This window comes from Acomys minous, assembly GCF_964271855.1.
Source record: "Acomys minous genome assembly, chromosome: 10".
NCBI classification, from domain to species: domain Eukaryota; kingdom Metazoa; phylum Chordata; class Mammalia; order Rodentia; family Muridae; genus Acomys; species Acomys minous.
In genome coordinates, this window is record NC_140491.1 from 13,719,297 (window position 1) to 13,742,149 (window position 22,853).

The 22,853-nt window shown below is 36.0% G+C and overlaps 1 pseudogene across 1 annotated transcript; it reads right to left on the minus strand.

The window, feature by feature from the left end:
* Window positions 1–17,242: 17,242 nt before the first annotated feature.
* Window positions 17,243–20,369, minus strand: LOC311606509 (pre-mRNA-splicing regulator WTAP-like; annotated as a pseudogene). The gene is made up of 3 exons: window positions 20,290–20,369; window positions 18,614–19,082; window positions 17,243–18,028 (listed from the first exon to the last, which is right to left on the minus strand). The product of its transcript is annotated as a pre-mRNA-splicing regulator WTAP-like (transcript).
* Window positions 20,370–22,853: the final 2,484 nt, after the last annotated feature.

Here is a 22,853-nt window from a genome sequence, read left to right on the forward strand (position 1 = left end):
TATTTCTCTGTTTTGCTACTTCTCCGTATTTCTCCATAAATGTCAGTTGTTGAATCACTTCCTCAGTAAATTTTTGGTATTCTTAAATACCTTCTTTATAAATTCTGTTACTTTTTCTTCTTAGTATGACTCTCATCTTTTACCATGATCTTCATGGCCATAGCTCTACTTTACCATCTTACCCAAAAGACAAATATGTTTTTGACATCTCTTACCTGTTTCTCTGGCATGGCCATTAAATGCTTCTAGGGCATTAAATGTTCTTTAATATATAAATGTATTTCATAGTATATATCAACATATCTATAATTATAAAACATGACAACGGTAAAAAAATAATCAAAAACTTGTATATATATAAAAGAGTGAATAAAAATGCAGCACATTCTGATTGAACTTATGATTTGTTGTTATTGAACTTATGATTTAAAAGAACCACTGAATAAAAAATATATTACACAATTATGTAGAAGGGCATCTGGTTCAACAGCTTACAAATTGAGGTTAATACATATTTCATAAGACACTGCTATCACTTAAAGAATTTAAATAAAGTTCCAAAACTTGGTAAGCAAATAAAGACAAGACAACAGAAAAGCATTTTCCACCATTTACTCTTTTTTAAATTAATTTGTTCATATTACATCTCTATTGTTAGCCCTTCCCCTGTTTCCTCCCATTCTTCCCTCCCTCCCACTTCCCCCTTCTCCCCTCCCCTATGTCTGTGATTGAGGGAGACCTCCTTCTCCTATATATGCTCTTGGAATATTGAGCCTCTTCTTGGTAACTTGCTATCCTTCCTCTGAGTGCCGCCAGGCTTCCCCATTCAGGGGACGTGGTCAGAAAAGGGGCACCAGAGTTCGTGTGAGAGTCAGATCTCACTCTCCACTCAACGGTGGAGAATATCCTGTTCATCGGCTAGGTCTTGGTAGGGGTTCGAAGTTTACTGCCTGTATTCTCCTTGGCTGGTGCCTTAGTTTGAGGAGGACCCCAGGACCCAGATCTGCCTGTCATAAAGTTCTTCTTGTAGGTTTCCAGGACCCTGTGGATCCACCATTTACTCTTGTTATCAAAAATAGCTCAACTCCTCTTGCAAAACAAAAACAAAATCGTACATACTGGACACATACATCACATTTTTCTTCCTATGGCTTTAGCCCACCCCCGCCCCACCTAAAGAGACCAAAATTTTTTTTTCGGTTTTGTTTTAGTTTTTTGTTTTGTTTTGTTTTTGTTTGTTCTTTTAAAAATCCCAATGACAACAACAAAACAACTACCTGACCACAGTCACAAAAAAATGACACCAGGATACACTACAAAACAAGAGGTGTCATCTGCTCTGTGTCCAAAGGATTTTCTTCTCCATGTCTTTATGAGGAGAGTCATCGAACACGCTGTGTGCCAAATCAAAACAACTTCAACACACCAGATCTCACTAGATGGTGAATGCACTACAGAAATGACTAGAAATGAGATTGGACACATGGGGGCTATACTTTGCAAATCTCCCAAACTTACCTAATACGATCTGAAAATTTATGGAGTACCTCATTGCAATTCAAATTTGATAATCTTAGCTTTGTTTTTGATGCATTGGAGGTTGGCAATATAGACAAAGTGGAAATCAGTATGTGAGGACCTTGATTGTTATGTAATATTGCCAATGATGAATTCAGGTTGTTTTTAGCACAAGTTTCTCTTTTTTATGCTGGTGTTCTCACTGCCACATTTTTGGAAACTTGTATCACACTTTAAATCTATCAATAAATGATAGTTTTCTAATTGTAAAAAAAAAAGAATCATTGAATGTTAATTACATGGTATCTTAATGTAATAAATGGTAAGAAACCGTTAAGAGTCAAATTCAAAGATGATATACTTAGATTCAACCAAAACTCATAAAATGACATAAAAGTCAGCTTAGAACTGATTAATTTAATTGACTAAAGACAGGGATGTTACACTTTAGTGGATCCAGTTTTGTTAACCACAATAAAATACCAACAGGTTGGTAAATTTTTGAAAAGGTAAGAATCTTCTGGTTAAGAATTTGCATTTTCTGAGAAGTTTAGAGGAGAATAGAGAACATTTTTTTCTGTCTGAGATAGAAGCTAAGATTTTATAGAGCACATGTACTTGGAGAATTCAGCAAAACCTTGAAAATTCAGCAAAACTTCTCAATAACTATGACAAAAAACTCCTTAGAAAATGTTCTTGTGCAAGGAGAGAAAAGAAACAAAAGCACATTTCAGTTTCATACTCTTAATATAAGTATTTCTGTTGTCACCTGCACCAGTTAGATATGTGACAGAAACACACTAATTCTTTCAAACCATGTCAAAGTTTGAGGCAAGGCATGATTATTTCTATTCTTATTCTCCTTTGGAAAATAATTTATTTTAAACTATATTGTTTTTGTTTGTTTTTTATAACATGTCAATTATTACTGATTCTACATGAACATACCAGTAATTTTATATATAAAACTATGAAGTGGAATTTTTCATTTTTTAAATGAAAATATTATCTTCCAAATAGAAAGTGATATTATAAATGATATAAGGAATTAATGTAATAAATCCCTAGAAATCATTAATTATTTTTAGTGATTAAAGTCATTTGAGATAGAATAAACTAAAAACAAAATATGGAAGAAAACCCCATAAAATTTGTGTTTATATTACACACACATAATATTTTATATTATTTATGTTACATGAAACCATGGACTATTATAGTTTTGCTCATTTCGGCCAGAGTAAGAAATAATTAGCTCTACAATATATTATAGGTTCTACTATAAAAGGACCACACAGTATGCTCAATGTGTTAGTTTTGAGCATATGAAGTAGGATGCATAGCCTTGTGGGTTATCAGCCTAAGGGACATAATTTCATACCATTTTCAAACATCACTATATTGCATAATAACTTAGAATGATAGACCAAATGCAGAAATATCATAGGTACATTTCTTGTTAACGTCTTGATTACTATAACTGTGCCATTAAACCTAGCAACTTAATAGATATATTTCTCTAGTACATAATGCATTTGTGTGCCACTGCAGGACTCAAGTGAGGAATGTGTTGTACTCCAGAAAGTTCCCCTAAATATGCCAACAGTGTCTACTTGGGTCCACAATTTTCCCATTTCCCTTCTACCTGCAATCATGTTGTATTCAAAACACAAGTTTTGCTGCAAATGTGTTTAGATTATTTATAAATGATTAGTGATTTAAAACATTTTTAATTTGTATTTTATTTTGTTGTTTCCCTTTAGCTAATCATCCCAGTTCTAATAAATCTGAAACAAACAGTAAAAACCAACTGATGGTGCATGTATGTGATATGCATATATAATAACAATATACCAACATAAAAAAGCTCAATAAAATGATTTAGAAGAGATTTAGGAGTAAAACTATAAGGAAATATTGGAATTAAAACAGAAATAATGATCTATAAGCATCATAGTATGCAGAAAATAAAGCAACTGATAGACATCAGTGTTAAATTGTTGGTAAAACCAAAAATTTTGAATTAAACTATTTCTCTTAGGGTAAAGTGCTCTGTACTATCTACATCCGCCACAAAGAGAATTATCCCTTCTAAAAATTATATATGCTCTAATCTGTGGGGGATGCAGCACCTGTGCTGCAAATACCCCGACATATCGTGCAAGGGACTCAGGGTTGAAGAATCACTCCAGACAGCGGGTCATCTGTTCTAAGAGAATGGCGTTTAATGAGGAGGGGCCAAGGCCTTTTATACAGTACAGAGGCAGGTGAAAAGATACAAGACGATGTATGTGGGAAGTCCCCAGGACAAGAGGAACCATGTAACCAAGGTAACCAGGGTGCAAAACAGGAACTTGCAGTCAGCTCAGTGAGTCACAATGTTCACAACAGGAAGCTGCCAGGACAGAATAACAATTGCATACTGCCAGGGCATGGCCCCAGGGGGCCCAAGCCTAACAGTCCCCAACAGGGGAAAGTGCTAGGTAGGTAGGTAGTTGAATACTATATATCTATTTAGCAAAATTATATTAGGTTCTCTAGGTCTATGGACTCTTCACCTGGGCTCCCTCCTACTGACCATATTTTTAGGCCAATCAAACAACTTTTGCTTAAGCCGGACTGTTGGTGCCACTAATAAAAAAATGCGTTTATCTTACCATGTCAGTCATTATTGTTGTTCACAGTGTTTAATATGAGTAGGAGTCCTGCTTACTTTTCTCTGTCAACAACTTACAAAACAACATTCCACATTAGAGCTAACCATACTCCATGAGACATTTAAGACAAAACACAAACTTTTTCTTGTGCTACTCCATTCTACGCTCATAGCTCTCTTCTACAGATGTTCTATAGTTCTGGCATTTCGTACTTACTGATGATTTCATTGCTATATACATTTTATTTTCACAGCTCTCTCTCTCTCTCTCTCTCTCTCTCTCTCTCTCTCTCTCTCTCTCTCTCTCTCTCTTCCTTCTGAAAAGTCATCATTGGCCAATATATTGTTATCTAAAGAAAACAATTAGACACATGTCTACAAATAACAAGCAAAACTAAGTCTTCAAGAAAAGGAATTAAACCCCTTAATGATCAAACATATTCACTGTTAATGATACATGAATCATTAAAGAAAACATTTAATATAAAAGTACATAAAATATACACAAAGATACTATAACCCGAGAAACAAGGTAACTATGTAAGTTTTAGGCAAAAGTAAGCCTCGTGGGAAAATTATAATATATAGGAAGACACATGTCACAAAAATATTAAACATAAGGTATCAATATCAATATGAAAATGTGTTAAGAGTTACAAATATACCAAGAAATACCATTGTTACCATTCTTGGTCATAGAATTGTGGGTAGTAATAAATGCATTGACGCAATACTCATCAATGTGAAAAATGAGCTACTTTGGCTTCTCAGACATACATATATATATATATATATATATGAAACATGCATCTCATCCCCAACACCTGGCTCAGGGTGCAGAGAGCATCATGGGAGGAGGGAAAGAATCGTGAGAGGTGTAAGATGGAGAGGGGTGCTGTAAAATGCTGCCCTCTGAAGATGCCATGGCTGCCACGTACATGAACTCACAGCAGTTGAGATTAGCCACACATAGTCTGTACAAAACCAAGTCAGCTAAAACTTCAGCAGAGATCAGAGAGGAATCACAGTTATTTTTATACAAGAGGTTCGTTAATATGATAAAATATTTGAGATGATCAAGTAAAATTAATTTTTTCATTTTGAGCTAAATTATAAAATAAACTTTATTTCTTGATATGGTACTTTTCTATAATTCTTATAATATATTTGATGATTTAGCAGTAAATATAAGGTACTTTCTATGATTCTTATGATAAAATCCTAATGGCAACTCAGATTGTAGTTCATGTTCTGTGGAAAGATGACAGGGATCTGCACTCAAGAGCCTCAACAATATAATCCCTGAGCGATAACAGCGCGAGTAGTAACACTAATGTGAAAGGGGAGATTCCATGGGGCGCTGCTTCTAGATGAAGAGCTGCAGACAGCTAACAAGGCTTCAGAGAGGGAAAATGAATTCTCCCCACGGATGATCCCTATACCTGGTTATACAATACCATGTGGTCAGAATTTATATTTATATACTTCTTACATGGGCAAATTGTATTGATATTTTAAAGGCTCAATTTTGTGTGAAATACCATTCATATCATTGGAATTTTCTTATGCACATGCCATTTTACCTTGTGCATATTCAATTCACTCAACTTTCCCACAACCTGACATCACACTTCTGATTTGTCTTCCTCTTCTGCAAAGCATCTAATTCTATGATGAATAAAATCCCAACATAAGAGTAAAGGAGATCTTTTGTTTTACAAAAATTATTTCAATTAACCTCCCTTGTTCACCTTATTTTCATTGTGTATATTCACTAGACCTCTGGTAATTCTCTTACATTCTTCTCATATAAATTAATACTTATCTTTAAATCTAGATATTGTAGAGGAAAAAAAGCTAATTCTTTTTTGCTTTTAAGCTTATCTTCTGCTTAGCATAACAATCTACATTTTCCTACAAATAACATAATTTTACAGTTTTATTCTTTTTTATGGCAGAGGAAAACACTACACACAATCAACTCACATATACTTTTTTCTATTCTTTTTTATGGGCCTCAAGGACCCTGTAATTTCATCAATTTTAGATAGCACATAAATAAACATGGATGTGCAAGGATATCTGTGATACAATGAATTAGCTTCCTTGAGGTATATCCTCGGTAGTGGTACTGCTGTGTCATATAATAATTCTCTATTTAGTTTTTCAATATACACTTATGTTATTACACACTTATAAAATAAAATACAGCAAGAACACCACAAAAATCAAGATTTTATTAATCTTACATTCATAGTGTTTTGGCTATTTGTTTTTGAGGAACTTTTATACTGACTTCCACAGTTCTGTACATAGGATTGGGAATTTTGGAGACTATTAATTGGCACCTCACTCAAGGTGCACTTTACACACAACCTCACCTCCATTTTCGTGGTAAAGCTAGGAAGAAAAACATGTAAAGTGCTTCTCCTTGTACTTTCTGGTCTGAATAGTAGTGTTATCTATGGCCCTGGATGGAGAAGATAAATACTGTCTCTCTTACCTCAAAAGATTATTCAGCTGGATTTGTCAAGGAGTCTGTCATCTGGCCCAAAAGAGTGAAGTCACCTGAAAAAAAATGTTAAAATATGGGAGCAATAAATGTTCATTTAATGATGCCATGGCCTGTCCTTCTCAGACATCTCTTCCTCGGCCAGGTACTTACAACGCCTTCGTTATACATCTTGTCTGCTCAGAAACACAATTTCTTCTCATTATTTCTATTTCTTTATCTTTCAGATACAACTCAAAGATTCATGCTATTGTGACATTTCAGGATTTCTTACCCTTTTCTCTGGAGCTACCTTTTCCTCTGCTACATAGCCTTATCAAGCTCCATTGCTGAGCATGCTGGCATCGTGAACCCTAAATCAAAGGGCATAATTTTCACACTTCTTTTTCTCTAAATCCCCGTACTGGGAAGCTGTTGAGATTTATGTCTAGCCTGCTCTTTTATAGTCTCAGAATTTAATAAAAAATTTTTCTTGAGCTTCCTTTATGTTCATTTTTTAGTTTTATTTTTTAATAATAAACCTGTGGACCTGAAAGAGATGTACAGTATTTCACTGGTGACAGCTAAGAAAGTGTATACACACACACACACACACACACACACACACACACACACACACATACACACATACACACATACATGTATTATACATACACACTGTTTAAAATTTAAATGCAATTATATCATTTCCTCCAACCAAGTCATCTCATGTACCCCTAATCCTTCTGAAATTCATGTCCTCTTTTCCTTTAATTATTATTTTACACACATATATCAGCTTATAACTATATTATATATAAAACATATATAAATATAACCTGATAAATCTGTTTTATATCATTGTGTGTGTGTGTGCTTTCAGCATTGTCAACTTGTTATTTCATACCAGTTAGGGTGTTCATCCCTAGTGAAGGCTACCTTTCCTTCTCTCAACCATTCTCAGTTATATGTAGTTCTTCGTGTGGATTATCAGGAGATTTTTTTCCGTTTCACATTAGTGTGACTACTGATTCTATCACTGTTCTGGTCTTGTATAGGCAGCAACATTGTTGAGATTTCATGAGTATATGTTCCCTGTCACTTCTTTCAGTAGAACGTAGAACAATTTTCACTGCAGTGGGCAATGTTTTATATATGCCAAAATAGTCTGAATGTTTTGAAAATCTGTGCAAAATGTCCTTTTAATTAGCAAAGGCTAAGAATATGTTCTGCACAAGTAGGTCTCTATGTCTACATAGTTTCTTATACATTTCCTTTTTCTTCTGTTTATTGGTTTTGCCATGTTATGTTGTGTTTGTTTATATTATACTGTATCATATTAATTATATTATTGTCCCTTAGAAACCTGTTATTTTTAATGAGAGGCGAGAAGGGAGTGGTTATGGATGGAGGAGGTAGAGAGGAACTTAGAAATGTAGGGGAAAGAGAAACCTTAATCAGGATTTATTATACAAAATTATTTTCAATAAAATAAAAAATAATGTTACCAGTGTTATTATTACTGTTAGAGTTCTTCAGAAATGTATATAATCATCATAAACAACCTTTTGTCCATTTGAAGTCAAAATACAGATGCTAGTGTATTAATTAATAGAAAGAAAATAATATGTTCAAAAGGGTATCTCCATTATCTTCTTTTGTTGTAAGTAACTAATTGGTTCATTGAAAAATGAAATTAACATATTCTCTGAATAACTTAAAAGTCTATGGATGTAAATAAAGAGGAAGTTGCCTCAGATTTGTGTACAGGTGTGGTGAAGAAGTAAAAGCAGACTCCGATCCTTTAAATACATTCTTTTCTCTCATGATTTTGAAAAGTTTTTGAACTCCAACTACCTGTGAAGTATATAGAAAGAGCATTGTAATTACTGTATAATTTTAACACAGAAATTTAAAAGTCAGAACAAACATTAATAGCAAGATGCCACTTTATGCAGAATATTTTAAGATTTGATAATATTAAAGACTACTTCATCAACTCAACATTTTTTCTCTTAGTTAACATTATTTGCACCATTGTTTCTTTATGTGTAACATGTTGTGTTTTTGTGTAATTCATTTATACCACTGGAACAGAGTAAAAACTTTAATTATTTACACTGCAGACTTGGTACTCTTCACTTCCCTCATAAAAAATGAAAATTATGTGCTTTAAAAAATTTTTGGTGGTTTGGAAGACAAATAATATATTGAAAGCATAGGTACTTGTTCACTGAGTATCTTGCAGAACAGAAGAATAGTTCCATTCTCACCTTTACTTTTAAAATCAAAGAGGGAAACAAAACCAAAATTAATCAATATAACTTTCTTAATTAAAATATGCATCAGATTTCTCATACCTTTTATAGTGTAGATTGTGAAGACAGAACTTTAAAAACACTGTCCAGTGCTTAGCATCTCACTCTGTATAAAGCCCGTATTCCTCCATGCTAGAAGACATGTTGTCAGATTTCAGGGAAATTAATGATTTTGTTCTTAATTATTTTTGGCATTAGTAAGTGTTGATATATTGTTAATTACAGTCATTAATTAATGCTTTTGTAGTGACTGATAATAAAAATTAACATATATTAGCATATACCAGAAACTTAGACCAAATATTTTGTGTCTACCGATTTTTATATTATGTCACTTTTCTAATTAATATCCTTTGTGTAGTTTGAGGCTAAAAGTATATTGGTTGAAAAGTCTACTTTTGTGTATGTCAAATCTTACCATTCATTAAAACTACATAATTTTTATGCTCAGAAATGTATTAAACACATTGTGAAGCTTGTAAGTAAATACCTTGTATCCTTTGATGTGCAGATGCAGATAAGAAATATGCTGAAGTCTGTAAGTAAAGTGATGTAATTTAAAGAACTGAAGGAAATAGAGCAGAAAGAATTGAAGTCTCTGGAAAACTCTTTTTTTTCCCCCTGTTAAATATACACAAAAACAAGCCTGAGCTAATCATGAGTGGTTACACCAGGCACTGCTATTATCATGATTAACTATCATTAAGGCTATCACTAAAATGAATGAGCTCCTCGTCAGAGGGGGCACTATTTTCTCTCTGTTAAATGACAAGGAAAAAATCAATTTGAAATAATGTTTTCCTATTTGGAAGTGCAAGTGAGTACATTTATACAATATTTTATACCTCACACTAATTGTTACTATAATAAACAATATTTCAAGACAGAATACCACCACTATACTGTGCTATTATCATTTCCTTTTTTACATTTTTTTCTCAATCTTCATGTCTTGTTCACTTTGACTGTTTGTTGTGTGTCTTTTATAAATATCCTCAAGCAATTGGCCTTCTGAGTCTCTATTTTTCTACATTTGTTCTTAAATGGTATGGATAATAAAGCACAGTGTTTACATAAAACAAATTTATTTGTTATTTTAGAGTCTTTATTAAACACTCATTTTATCAAAGGAATGACCATGTAGCTCAGCATTGAATTTTATGTAATGTTTTATTCACTACAGAAATAAAGTATGTATTGATCAATTATACTGACTTTTTTTCATCTAAAATTGCTGTTACGTTTGTTTGTTCTTGCTTTTGCTTTCTTAAAAACCTTTACAATAATGAATAATTACAGTATTTACTGCTTTTCTAAATGCAGAGTAAAGGAAATACATAATGGGGAAATGTTTCTTGCCTTCTTAAAATTATTGGAAACCCTGCCCCCTTCAGCACTCACATTAAACCTTACACAATCTCTCCACTAAGTGTACTTTCTTATAGCTCACTAGAATTCAAAACATGAAGAGAAAGTGGTCATATATGATTCCTGAAAAACCTGACTTCAGTGATCCACTTCTCATCGCTTTAAATAATACAAAAACTCCCCAAACAGTGTCATACTGGGCACCAAAACTACTGCCTTCTCCGTGCTATATACACAAACTTTTTTTTTGTGCTACTCCATTCTATGCTTGTAGCTCTCTTCTACAGATGTTCTATAGTTCTGGCATTTCGTACTTACTGATGATTTCATTGCTATATACATTTTATTTTCACAGCTCTACTCTGACCTTGACCTTCCACTTATTTCTTGGTTTTCGTTGTTTTCTGGGATCATGGGGCAAGACTGCATGATCTCACGTTCTTGAAAAGGCCATGTCTGCAAAACTAATATCTATTGGATTATACTGGTACATTTTGCTTTCTGATTGGAATGGAGGGTGGACCCAAACACCACACAACACTCTGATCTTATGTTTTCCCTATATAGTGACAATGGAATCTGTAAAACCACAGCAATGAGAACTTATTTTGGGGCAGGGAATTTCTCTCTCTCTCTCTCTCTCTCTCTCTCTCTCTCTCTCTCTCTCTCTCTGTGTGTGTGTGTGTGTGTATTTGTTTGTTTGTTTAATTCTCACTTTCAGTGTGTAATTCTCACTTTTGCATTTCTCTTTTCATATAAAAATCCGGTTTTACAAAATCCAGCCTTTGATGAGTTTGGTCTTGCTTCAAGGAAAATTTCTCATTGTCTCAGTAAAAAGAAACATTCCTCTTAACAATGGCTGTGCAGTTGTTATCATGGTTCCCCTTGTCCACAACTTTAAGCTTGTTTATCAGACTTTCTTCATAAAGTGATGCTTTTTTCTGGTAGTTTGTTCATCCTCAGTGTTGATAGTAAGAACACTGGTTTGTAGCCATATTGCAGACAAAAGACTTCCTGTCTGGGAGCTGTTTTTGTCAGATAAATGTGTCTATTACTTTAAAACATATTTTAAACTCACTCATGATTATAGACACATGGATTCCTTGGTAGAATGTAACTGCAATAAAGTCTACTCCAGTTGCTAGTACAGACCTGTTCCTCTAGGAAACCTCATCATCTCCATTTTATCTTCATCCTGTGTCCTTTGATATTCCAAACTCATGTCATGACCAGCCATTATGAAAAAGACTCTGTACATAATCTGAAGCTTTTTCCAGCACAAAGTTTCAAACTTTCCCACATTCCCAATGCAACCTGCTTCCAGAAACCAATGAAATGAATGATCAGTTTTACCAAGCAGTGGCCCTTCTTCTCATAACCTATTTTTTTTTTATTCATAGTCTTGTTGCTGTAACAAAATACATTGTCAAGATCAATTTAATGCGGGGAAGGGAAATATTTTCAATTACTTTTTTTTTTTTTTTTTTGTAGAATAGTGTCTGTCTTTGCAAGGAATGGTAACTGGAAAAGTAGCCTGGCTGGTTATCTGTATTGAAAATCAGAAAGCAGATTTCATTTATTTGAAAACTATTTCATGAAATCACATCCTAGAATTAACCATATTTTTGAAATTGTACTTTTAAGACCTCAAGAACTTAAAAAACAAGTGAATAAAGGGTTTAAAATTTTGACTTGATTGTCACAAATACTATAAATTCTCTTGGGCAGTATGTATCTGATTTTTAAAAATGTCCATCTACCCTCTATATTAATCAATTTCAATTATAATGTTACTTTTTATTAGACAAAAGAAATAAACTACTTTCTATACTATTCAAATTAGTAGAGACTTGACATCACTACAAATATTAGCTAAATTATAGTACGTTATTAATTCAGTTTGGACCAACTAATTTTTCATCCTGAAAATGTAAATAATGACCTAGAATCATACAATTTCTAGTGAGAAACAGGAATTTCCTATCAGACAAGGACACAGAAGACCTAACCATTGTTATTAAAAAACTGAAATCCAAGCCATTCAATTTTAACCAGTGAATACTCAAGAGCCAGATGCAAGGGTGAAAACCTGCTAGCACAGAGAGACAGAGAAAGCACCCAGATGACCTTCCTATTCAGCTCACATCCCAGAAGGAAAAGGTCTTCCTACTTAGCTCACATCCTAGGTGGGAAAAGCTAAAAGCCTCTTCTTCTTCTCCAAGCTGTATTAAAACTCTTCTTTCAGTGTCCCTATTTTCTGCTTTATCCTTGTCATCTGTTTTTTTTTTTTTTCCTTTCCCAGGGGTTGATATTATTTAGCTCTTGATTTAAAGATTTGTGCTAGGGATGAGCCACACCAAACAAGAAACAGGTTTTTGCTGTTCACAATTTCTTGGTTCACAATGGGATCAAATATCCTGCAACACCTAATTATATAATAAGAACAAAGACTGTGAAAAGGGAGTTGAAACTTCTTCTTAAAAAAAAAAAAAACACCAGTACACCAGTATGAACTAACTTTACTGGAATGAGTATAAGTTTTCTTTGTAGGTAATAGGGGTGAAGCACTCACTCATTGCACATTGCCCTTTATAATATCTATAATATAATACAGTCTACCTTTTACTATCATGTAATAAGAATATTAAATAACAACCTTCTCTGTGTATTTAAGTGACAAATTTTACATGTACCACACATGTCTTCCTAAAAGGATGCTACAAGAGCAAGATTTTTGATTATGTAAATTGAGTAGGAAACAATATTAAAATTTCTACATGATAATAGTTTTATGTTATATGAAAAGCCTCATGATGATCAAGGTTTCATTATTTGTTGACTTATTTTGTCATGAAGCATATTATAATGTCCTATACTGTAAAGATGATTTCCTAACTTCATCAAAAGCTATATCCTTAATTGCTATAAGTATAACCATATAGTCATACACGGGCATCTTCTGTAGTTTTATACACATGCCTTTTTTGTTTTGTTTTGCTTTTTCTTGTTTATTGAGACAAGGTTTCTCTGTGTAGCCTTAGTTGTACTGAACTCACTTTGTAGACCAGTCTAGTCTCGAACTCACAAAGATCCACTTGCCTCTGCCTCCCTGAATGCTGTTTTTAAAGGCCTATGCAACCATTACTAGCTTTCATGCCTACTTTTCAAAAGCAATATTGCACAGAATTTCATTTTCTATAACTTGTAAAACAGAATCTATTAATTTACTTAAGTATATCACAGAATCTTTACAGGTCAGTAATTTATATTATTAATGTTAGACGTGCCTTCATATGTATTTTGTGTGTGATTCTGTGTCCTGTCAATTTAAAAATATGAACAATCATAATTTTTAAAACTTTGAAAATGAGTACCAAATGATATCAAGAGTTTAAGTTTAATCTGTGGTTTTTGTGGGAGTTCAGAGGCTCTGACTGCTACAAAAAAACATACAATATCCAGTTTCATATGATCATACAGAAGCAAGAACTATATGTGAGATCAGTCTACTGGAAATATGCATTTTATCTTTCCAAATAACATTGCATTGTTAGTGTCTTAAATTTTGGAATTCTGAATTAAAAATTGTTGGCTTTATTAATATACATCCAAGATGACCTTCAGCTTTTAAACTGTGGCGTAATTATAACTCATTGCTTTTAGCTAGCTTTATAGAGAGAATTGGAGAAAATGCTTAGGAAAAAAATTGAAAAACAAGCAGAAACAAGCACATGTAATTTGGATACAAAGGAATACAAGGTGATTTTCAAAACCGATGAAAAATGGCCAAACACATTTAACCAAGATAAGGACAATACCATGCGAATATATAGGTCTTTGAAACAACTAACCCACTGAAGTCTAACTAAGAGCGCAAATTATTTAAAACACTTGGAATGAAGGAGAATACCTACACAAAGAGAGCTACATAGCAAACAGTCACTCTAAGTATGAGGCATATAGCTTTCTCAGAAAATTGGGAATAGTGCTACCTTAAGACCCAGCAATACCTCTCTTGGGCATATACCTGAAAGATGCTCCACCATACAGTAAGGGCATTTGCTCAATTATGTTCATAGTAGCTTTATTTGTAATAGCCAGAATCTCTGGAAACAACTGAGATGTCCCTCAACCAAAGAATGGATAAAGAAATTATGGTACATTTACATAATGGATTACTATTCAACTATTAAAAACAAAGAAATCTTGAAGTGTGTGGGCAAATGGATGGAACTAAAAGTGATCATCCTAAGTGAGGTAACCCAGACCCAGAAAGACATGCATGGAAATTACTCACTTATAAGTGTATATTAACCCAACATAGATGTCCTCTGAGAGACTCCATACCATGAAGGATTTGGACAGATACTGGGACTCTGGGCTTAGCACTGAAAGTTGTAGGGAAGAGTGGAAGCATGAAAGGACCAGGAGGGATCAGGAGCTCCACAGGGAGACAATCAAGGCCTGCAGATATGGACACAAGGGTGCCTGCACAAACTGGTGCACCAGTCAAGGACAATGCATGCAGAGAACCAAGACCCCTTGTTCAGATGTAACCAATGGACTACTGATTCTCCACTCAGAGGAAGGGGGACTGCTGAACCTCTATCATGTGTCAATGTCGCCCCGACCAGCAGGAAAGACACCAACACCGGGAACTCTTCTTGCTGCAGTTTTATTCAGGATCCTGGACTACCGGAGTGACCCCTTGAAAAGCTCCCACAGAACCTTTATAGTGTGCCTGGTCCTATCAGAGACTGCCACGTTGTCGCTCCTGGTGGGTGCATTCAGATCACGCCACCTCACGCTATGCCTTGTTCAAATCACGCCACCTCATGCCATGCCTTCAGACATGCGCATAAGGGGCTTGCTCACTGTGCACACGCATAAGGCTTACTCACTGCGCATGCACAAAAGGGGCGCACTGCGCATGCGCAAAAAGGGATGCATTGCGCCAGGGAAGCAGCAGGGGCCGCTGCTATCTGTGGCTCTCCACAATCGTGCACTTTGGTACCCATGATTTCATCACTACCCGTTGGCAAGATGGCCTAGCATGCACAAAAAGGAAAGGGATGCAGGCTATCCTGATGAAACCTAATAAGCTGTCGCCAAACAGCTGGGGTAGAAGGGCCCCCATCAGAGGTCTAAGGGAGAGGAATTAGCAGAAGATGGAGGGTGGGAATGGAATGATAAGAGGGAGGGTATAACAATCGGCATGTAATGTGAATAAATATAATTAATTTATATAATTATATATTAAAAATGAAGCATATATATTGAAATTGTCAAAGAGATAGGGATTGGGATCCCAGCCATATTTGATATCCTACCATGATTATCATGGTACCATGCCATTAGCTTGGGTAACAATAGTAGTGGCAATATTATGTGTTGTTTGGAAGATCTCTGAAGACTCCCTACACAATAACTTATAGGAAAGGATCCTATTTCTGGCATCTATTAACTACTCTATCAATGCTGACAAACTATCATAAACAGAGAGGTAGAAAGAACGTAAAAGTCAGAAGGTAAGAAAGCATGCTGTGAAAAACATCCAGCTGTTCTCTGGGCATGAGAGTCACTGTTGCTGTCATGAAATCATAACATCAAGCTAGTCAAAATTCTAACACAATTACAGGAGGAGCTGTCAGGTACCCTCACCATGAGAGGAGCTGTTGGCAATTGATGGTGCTGCAGAAAAGAGAAACATTCTTCTATGAGGTTTTTGCCTTTGGTAAGTTTTCCACATGACAGTGGATGGTCCAAAATACATACACATATAAATAGCACAACCTAAAAGATTATTTAAAAACAAGGAAAATAAAAGGCGTTAAGTTCTGAGAGGAAAATGCTATGGAGGCTCTGGTGAAGTTGGTTGGGAGAAATGGTGAATATACCTATTTATATTTAAATATGTGTACGAAATTCTAAAAGAGTAATTTTTAAGTATTAAAAAATAAAATGAAAACTTTCACATTTAAAAAACAAAACAGAACTCAACTTTCTCAAACCTCTAGACTTTACCATCACTCCCTGATCTTAGTTGCTGTTGAGTGAATGCCTAGTGTGACATGCATTTGTATCAAGACTCAGGCTGGCCCTATATCTGTCTATTTTACTCTGGTAGACCATGAAAGTACCAAAGAATATCTATGTTGTGGTTTTGAGGTCTTTTTCTTGTTTTTCATCTGTGTAGGAATATTCAGGGCTTTTGTGGTATAATAGGGGGATCAAGTAGAGAGATAGTAGCCTGGCTGTAATTTATTGTGTTTTTTTTTTTTAACATAATACATTTTTTTTAAATTTTGGTTTGGTCAGTACAGGGGATACATAATGGAGTCACAAGGCAATATGCATTAACAGGACACAACAGTTCCTAAAAGTTTAGTAACTATGCACATAGATTTCTTAAGCATTCAGTCACCTAAGGATGAATGCACAGATGTGTGGTGGAAAGCTATCTAACATGGAAACTACTATAGGACTCCAGGTTCAACTTTTTAGTGATAAGAACTACTGCACTGGGCAAACTTGCATTCATAAGTCCTCATCTACTCTAACACGTCTGAATGGTGCGTAAGTATAGAACAGCGTGAGGAAGAATGCCATTACACAGCACAGGCTAAACAGACACAGCCTTATGCAGACACCATTGTTATAGAGTCCCATTTACAACCTCACATTCACTCATAGAAAAATAACTTGACCCTACACAAAATGAGCTTTTATCAATGTTCAAAGTAATTAACTGTTACGATTTTCAAAGTGGCACAGGTATTGAGGCAATAAAAAAGAAAAAGAAAAAAAGAAAAAAAGGGAAAAAAAAAGTAACCAAACCATCAAAATCACATCCGCAAAAAGGCAAATTGTGACAGAAGTATGCATTTATTTTTATAGTATCCTCTCCCAAGTTAAATGACACTGTATAAAAATATGCCGGAAAAATGAACCTGAATCCTGAACATTTACACTTGAGTCCAAGCCATTCAGAACATGGCGGGAACTCACATTTTGATTACCTTCCCACTCACTGCTTCCTCCTCTTGAGGGTCATGACTGGAGTCTGTGTCACCTGAGTGATGTGTGAGAGAGTTTTCACTGCCGTGGAAGAGTCTACACTTTCATAACCCTACACTGAGTGGGTTTATGTAACTACTACCTTCTGGGCCAGTTGTCTCCTCTGAGCTATTGGAGGCTTTATTACCATTCCCTGAAGAGGGAGAGTCATCCTTGGGTGTGCTCCCCTCCCTCTGAAATCCAGACCCAGACCACCTTTGGCAGGAGGAGCTGCCATTACTTGGTCCATTTGCCAGATGACTGCAGTCTTTGCTTGTGGCCTCTGCCTGGTCTACAGGTTCAGAAGATGTAGTCCTGCTGGTGCTTGGATCAGAAGCTTGAGACTGGTGCTGCTGATACTGTGCCAGCTGCTGTGGAGTCTCATTCAGTCGTTGCTGAAGAACTAGAGTGATGCTCTGCATACCATCCACTGCTTCATCAAGTTGAATGATGAAGTCGTTCAGTGCATCCCGACTGCTTTTAAGTTCCTCCCTATATTTCTTCTGTAAAGCCAACTTTGCTTCAAGCTGCACAATACGGCCCTGGGACAGCTGCCTTCCAAGCTCTTGGCTCTCCTGGATAAGCATACGACACTTCTCCATTAACTTCTTGCCTGTTTGGCTCATTTGAGCTTTGACCCAGTAGTTCAACTATCATGAAATCCACAGTCCTATTGGCATAACTGATGTGCGGTGTCTCTAAGTCACTATACTCAAAGTTAAAAGCAATACATATTCCATTTTTATGTTTTACTGGAATTTTTCATGTTCAATTCATTATTTTTAAAAAAAACCCTCTAAGTTTTCAATCCTCCAAACTGTATGAAAACACAGTGTGCCACAAATGTAAGACTTCTGTCTTTCCCAAGATTTTCTTCAAATAGAAATATTTCTCAAATGTCTACATGTCCTAGAAGGGGAATTTTTCCAAGGTGGCCTCTTCTTTGGAATAGTCTGACAGCATCAGGCCTCAGAAGCAAGTGGAGGGTAAGAGAAAGAAGCTGAAACACACAGTTCATCTGGTAAGTTCTACATTAACCATTACAAGCTAGACAGTAGAAGAATGCAGCTTTTTTTGGCTCAGAAAGTCTGAGTCTTGGTGTGGAAACAAGGACTTGGCTGTCCCACCACAGCGTCCTCGAGGTGGCATTGTCAGGGAAGTCTTGAGTGGGGAGTATGATTTGTTTATCTATCAGGCATAAGCTACCAGGCACTCAGTTCATTTTGGGCTTGTTCCAGTTTGTCTTTAGTCTGTTCCAATATCTTCCATTATTAGGAAAAACAAGTTGATCGATCACTGGGTCTACCATTGTGGATCTCAGTTGGGCAACACTGGGCTGCGGGACTTGCTTGGGCTGCTGGATTTGAATAATTCACTCTTGATCTTCCAGTTCCTTGCTTGCTAGTCCCATGGCAAGAATGTTTTCCCTGAGTGCAGACTCCTGCTGGGGCTGCTTTAGTTTTTCTTCAGATTCCCTTAAGCCCGTCAATAGCATCCTTTAAGGTCTGTGTACTTCCCCTCCAAAGCTTGAACATATGCTTTATATTGTTTCCATCTTAGAATTAACTCATCCTGTGCCATAACTTTGAAGTCCGCTTCACTCAGAAGGACCTTTTTAGGAAGTGGTTCTTAGTTGGTGATCTTGCACCCTTTGCAGCCTAAGGCTGCGCAGGTGCTGCCAGTCACATAGGCCAAATCCCAGCTGCAGCTCCCTCAGCGCCCCGCCACCCCCACCCCCCCCACCCCCCCCCACCCCCCCGCCCCACAAGCGCCCCGCCACCCCCACCCCCCCACCCCCCCCCACCCCCCCGCCCCACAAGCGTACTCGCCCACAGACTGGGTGCTAGTCTTTATTTGCTGGTATTGCAGCCACTAAATGACTCTGAGGGAGGGGAGTTGTTGTGTTCTTGTGATAGCACCTAAGCACCTGGGGTTTGGATTATTGACCATCATCTATGTGCTAATTTCTGGATACTTCGTTGTTGGATAGGTGTTTTGTTACTTGCTTTATTTTCCTCTCTGGATTTTCGGAGAATGTGATAACTGTTTGTTGCCTGCTCAGTTGGTGTGATGCCAAGGAATGCCTGCTTGTTTTGAAAGTTGGAATACTAAGATGAGTTTGGAGAAGGAAAGTGGAGAAGATCTCTGCGGTCTATTAGGGACAGGGTCAGATAGGATATTGAGACCCAGGAGCTTCTCAGCTAAAGAGCTGTGAATGAGACTAGGAGAGTTAGATCTTAGAAGCAGTAGGAGAGTTGTAGGTCTGACTTCATCCTACTTGCTACCTTAGGAGCAGAGACCCTTGGGTTTTTTGGAAATGCTTGCTGTAGCTGGGGGTCTGGGGCAAAGTAACAAGTGGAGGCAGGAAGGTTAGGAAAAATGATCTGTGGGCTCCACAGAAGATATGGGAGCAAGGAAGGAGGGAAAGCTGCCAGATGTGTTTTGCCTCAGAGCTGGGGATGAGACAGTGGTATTGAAATGAGGAGAAGAGGAAGAGAAAGGAGAAAGTCTGTGGGCTGCAGGGCAGGCTGCAAAGTTTTCTTGAAGGAAGGCATGGCCGTGGTAACGCCCCGGGAGCCTCATGGACTTGGGGACCAGGATACAGCCATAATTGGGGGAGGGAGTTTGGAGGGGAAAGTCTGTGGGATACGCCAGATGTCTTCAGAGGAAAGGAAGTTTGAAGTTCCTGTTCTGTTTCAGTGCTGGGAAGAAGACTGAAGGATTAGATCTAAGGGGAAGGAAAGAGGGAAACACAGTTTGCTCAAGATATTTCCTCTAATGAACATAATATATTAATTATACAGGAAACTGCTCCTGTTAAAAAGAAACATTGAAAAATAAATAAATAAAAGAAAAAAATAAATATTGGAAGAAAAAAATACACAGAGGGTGTGGTTCGCTCAGTGATGCAGCCACTGATAAACTGCCTGTAGTCCAGGAAGTAATTCCCATTCATACGCATAGTAGGAGAGAGTTTATTTGAAATAAAAAGTGTTTCTACGGAAAAGGATAAGGCATACGAAATGGCAATGAAAAATGAAAATGCCCAAAATTCACTGTTTAATGTCATATAATTATGAAAGATTACTGTACACAAAGTAAAACAAACAAACAAACACACACAACATATATTTAACACAAATGAGAACTTTTCTTTTAGCCATTTACTGGCAAAATTTATTTGAAATAATGCATGGTCAAGTTGTATTCATTGCACAAAGTCAGAAACATCATAATTTGTAAAGAGGCACTAATGATTTTTTCCTAGATAAAAATCCAGTCGTGTTTACAGTCATATCAAATGACTGATAGATACCACTTTAGGACTATTAACTTGATACTCCTTGATATTAGCATTTATCACAAATATTTGTGTAGAGGCTGGAGAGGTGGCTCAGAGGTTAAAAGCACTGGTTGTTCTCCCAAAGGTCGTGAGTTCAATGCCCAGCAACCACATGGTGGCTCACAACCATCTATAATGCAATCTTCAGCTGCTGACATTCACGCACCCATGCAGGTAGAATTCTGTACTTTTAAAAAGGTATTTTATAGTTCAGAAGCAGTTTTATCATTCCAGTTCCAAGAAACAACACTTCACCATGAGTTTAAGCAGAGAATCTACAACACATATTATTTACTATGCCTCCCTTTAACAAACTTTGTGCAATTCAAAACATCTAGAAGAACTAGGTGTTTCAGATGATGACCTAAGTGTGTCCCCTACATGCACAGTAGTGTTGAAATACACACATGCAATAATGATTAGGTATCCAAGTGTCTTTTGATGAGAGCATTTTGGTCTTGAAACTCTTTTTCTTCAGCCCCTTTGCTTTGTGTTTCCTTGTAAACTGAGCACTGAAGGAATGCAGAAATTAATTGTAACTTTGTTAATACGTCTATCCAGATGCCTGCTGCCATTTTTGTCTTCTACGAAATTTTTGCCAAGTAAGACAGGGTTACAATTTTGTCTGACAGATTGAGAGGGCATAGTGTATTCCTGGGAATCAAAAATGGTCATGTAGTGTGAAGTTTTTAGTTGGTGATTAAAGGGCTTTGTAATATTTAAGCAATGAATTTATAGACTCATGAAACACATGAACATCAAACTAAGATTATTGATCTGGCCAGTCCCAACAAGAGAATGTGGACAATAAGGTGGTGGTAGTTATTGGCAAGCAACCTCAAGGAACTGGATTGATGTGAATTCAATCTGAATTTCTAACAGCACTTTTTACTTGTAGTTATTTATTGCAAAAATACCATCATTTGTCTGCACAAATGTTGATCTCTAAAGCTATTAGATTGAGATTAAATTGGATTATTTCATGTTTTTCATATAATTTTTGAAAAAATGAAAAAAAAACCTATGTATTTGATCAGCAATTGAGATCAGATTTCAAGGTAGAAATTTGCACTTTGAAGATTGAAGCCAGTGAACCATTTTGGATAGTCTTTTACCTGCATACCTAGGAGAAACTAAATATTCATATGTTACAGTTTACCATACATTAATTATTTTAAATATTCATATTATAATTGTTCACATATTAGTTCTTAGAATTAACAGAAATACTGTAACATAAATACTCCTGGGGAAAACAGTCTTATTCATTTGCTATTCATTTTTACAGAATCATCTGATGCAATCTGACCATTTTCTCCCAAATGCTCTTTTTTTCGTAACACTGTAAGAATATTCTATAAGGTGTTATTTTAAATATATCTATATAAAAGCTACTCTGACATTGTGTTTGTTGTGTTTTATTTTTAGTAAACTTTCTTTGGTTCTTGAATATAGCTTTCAGTGAATTAAGATAAAGAGGAAATAATTTGGTTGCAATTTCTTTGACCTCTGTGATGAAAACAGATGCCTTGAAATTCTCTCTTTTTCTTTTCCGAATTTTTATAATTGCACCTGACTTTGATATGAGATATAACTATGATCAAAGGCCAAGCTTCATTTGAGGAAAATTATAGACTTGTGCTCCTGAATACATAGACTGCATTTGTAAATGCACTTCAGCAAATTCTTTTTAAGTGGGGCATTTCTGATATGGTCCCTAAGGGGGTAGGATTCTTCTAACAGGTAAAAATGTATGTCAAGAGTCTCTGAAATAAGCTGACTCTTGCAATTGTTGAAATTTGAATGAGAGTTGAAATGAGGTGATCATAGTAATAGGAAAACAGAAAAGTTGGAGAAGAGTTAGTTTCCCTGGAGATTCCATATTGGCTTTCCATGTGACTTAAAAATCTGATGGCTCAGAAATTATAGAAAAGGCCCTTAGGGACAAAACTCTCCTGTCCTAGCAGGATTTATGTTTTGAATGATTTAACTGGGACAACTTCTAAATACTATGTGAAAGTAGGTTGAAACTAATGGGTATTAGCTACACTTATTTGGCTCTAATGCAATTACTTTATGGAAAGCATGGTACAGTACTTTATG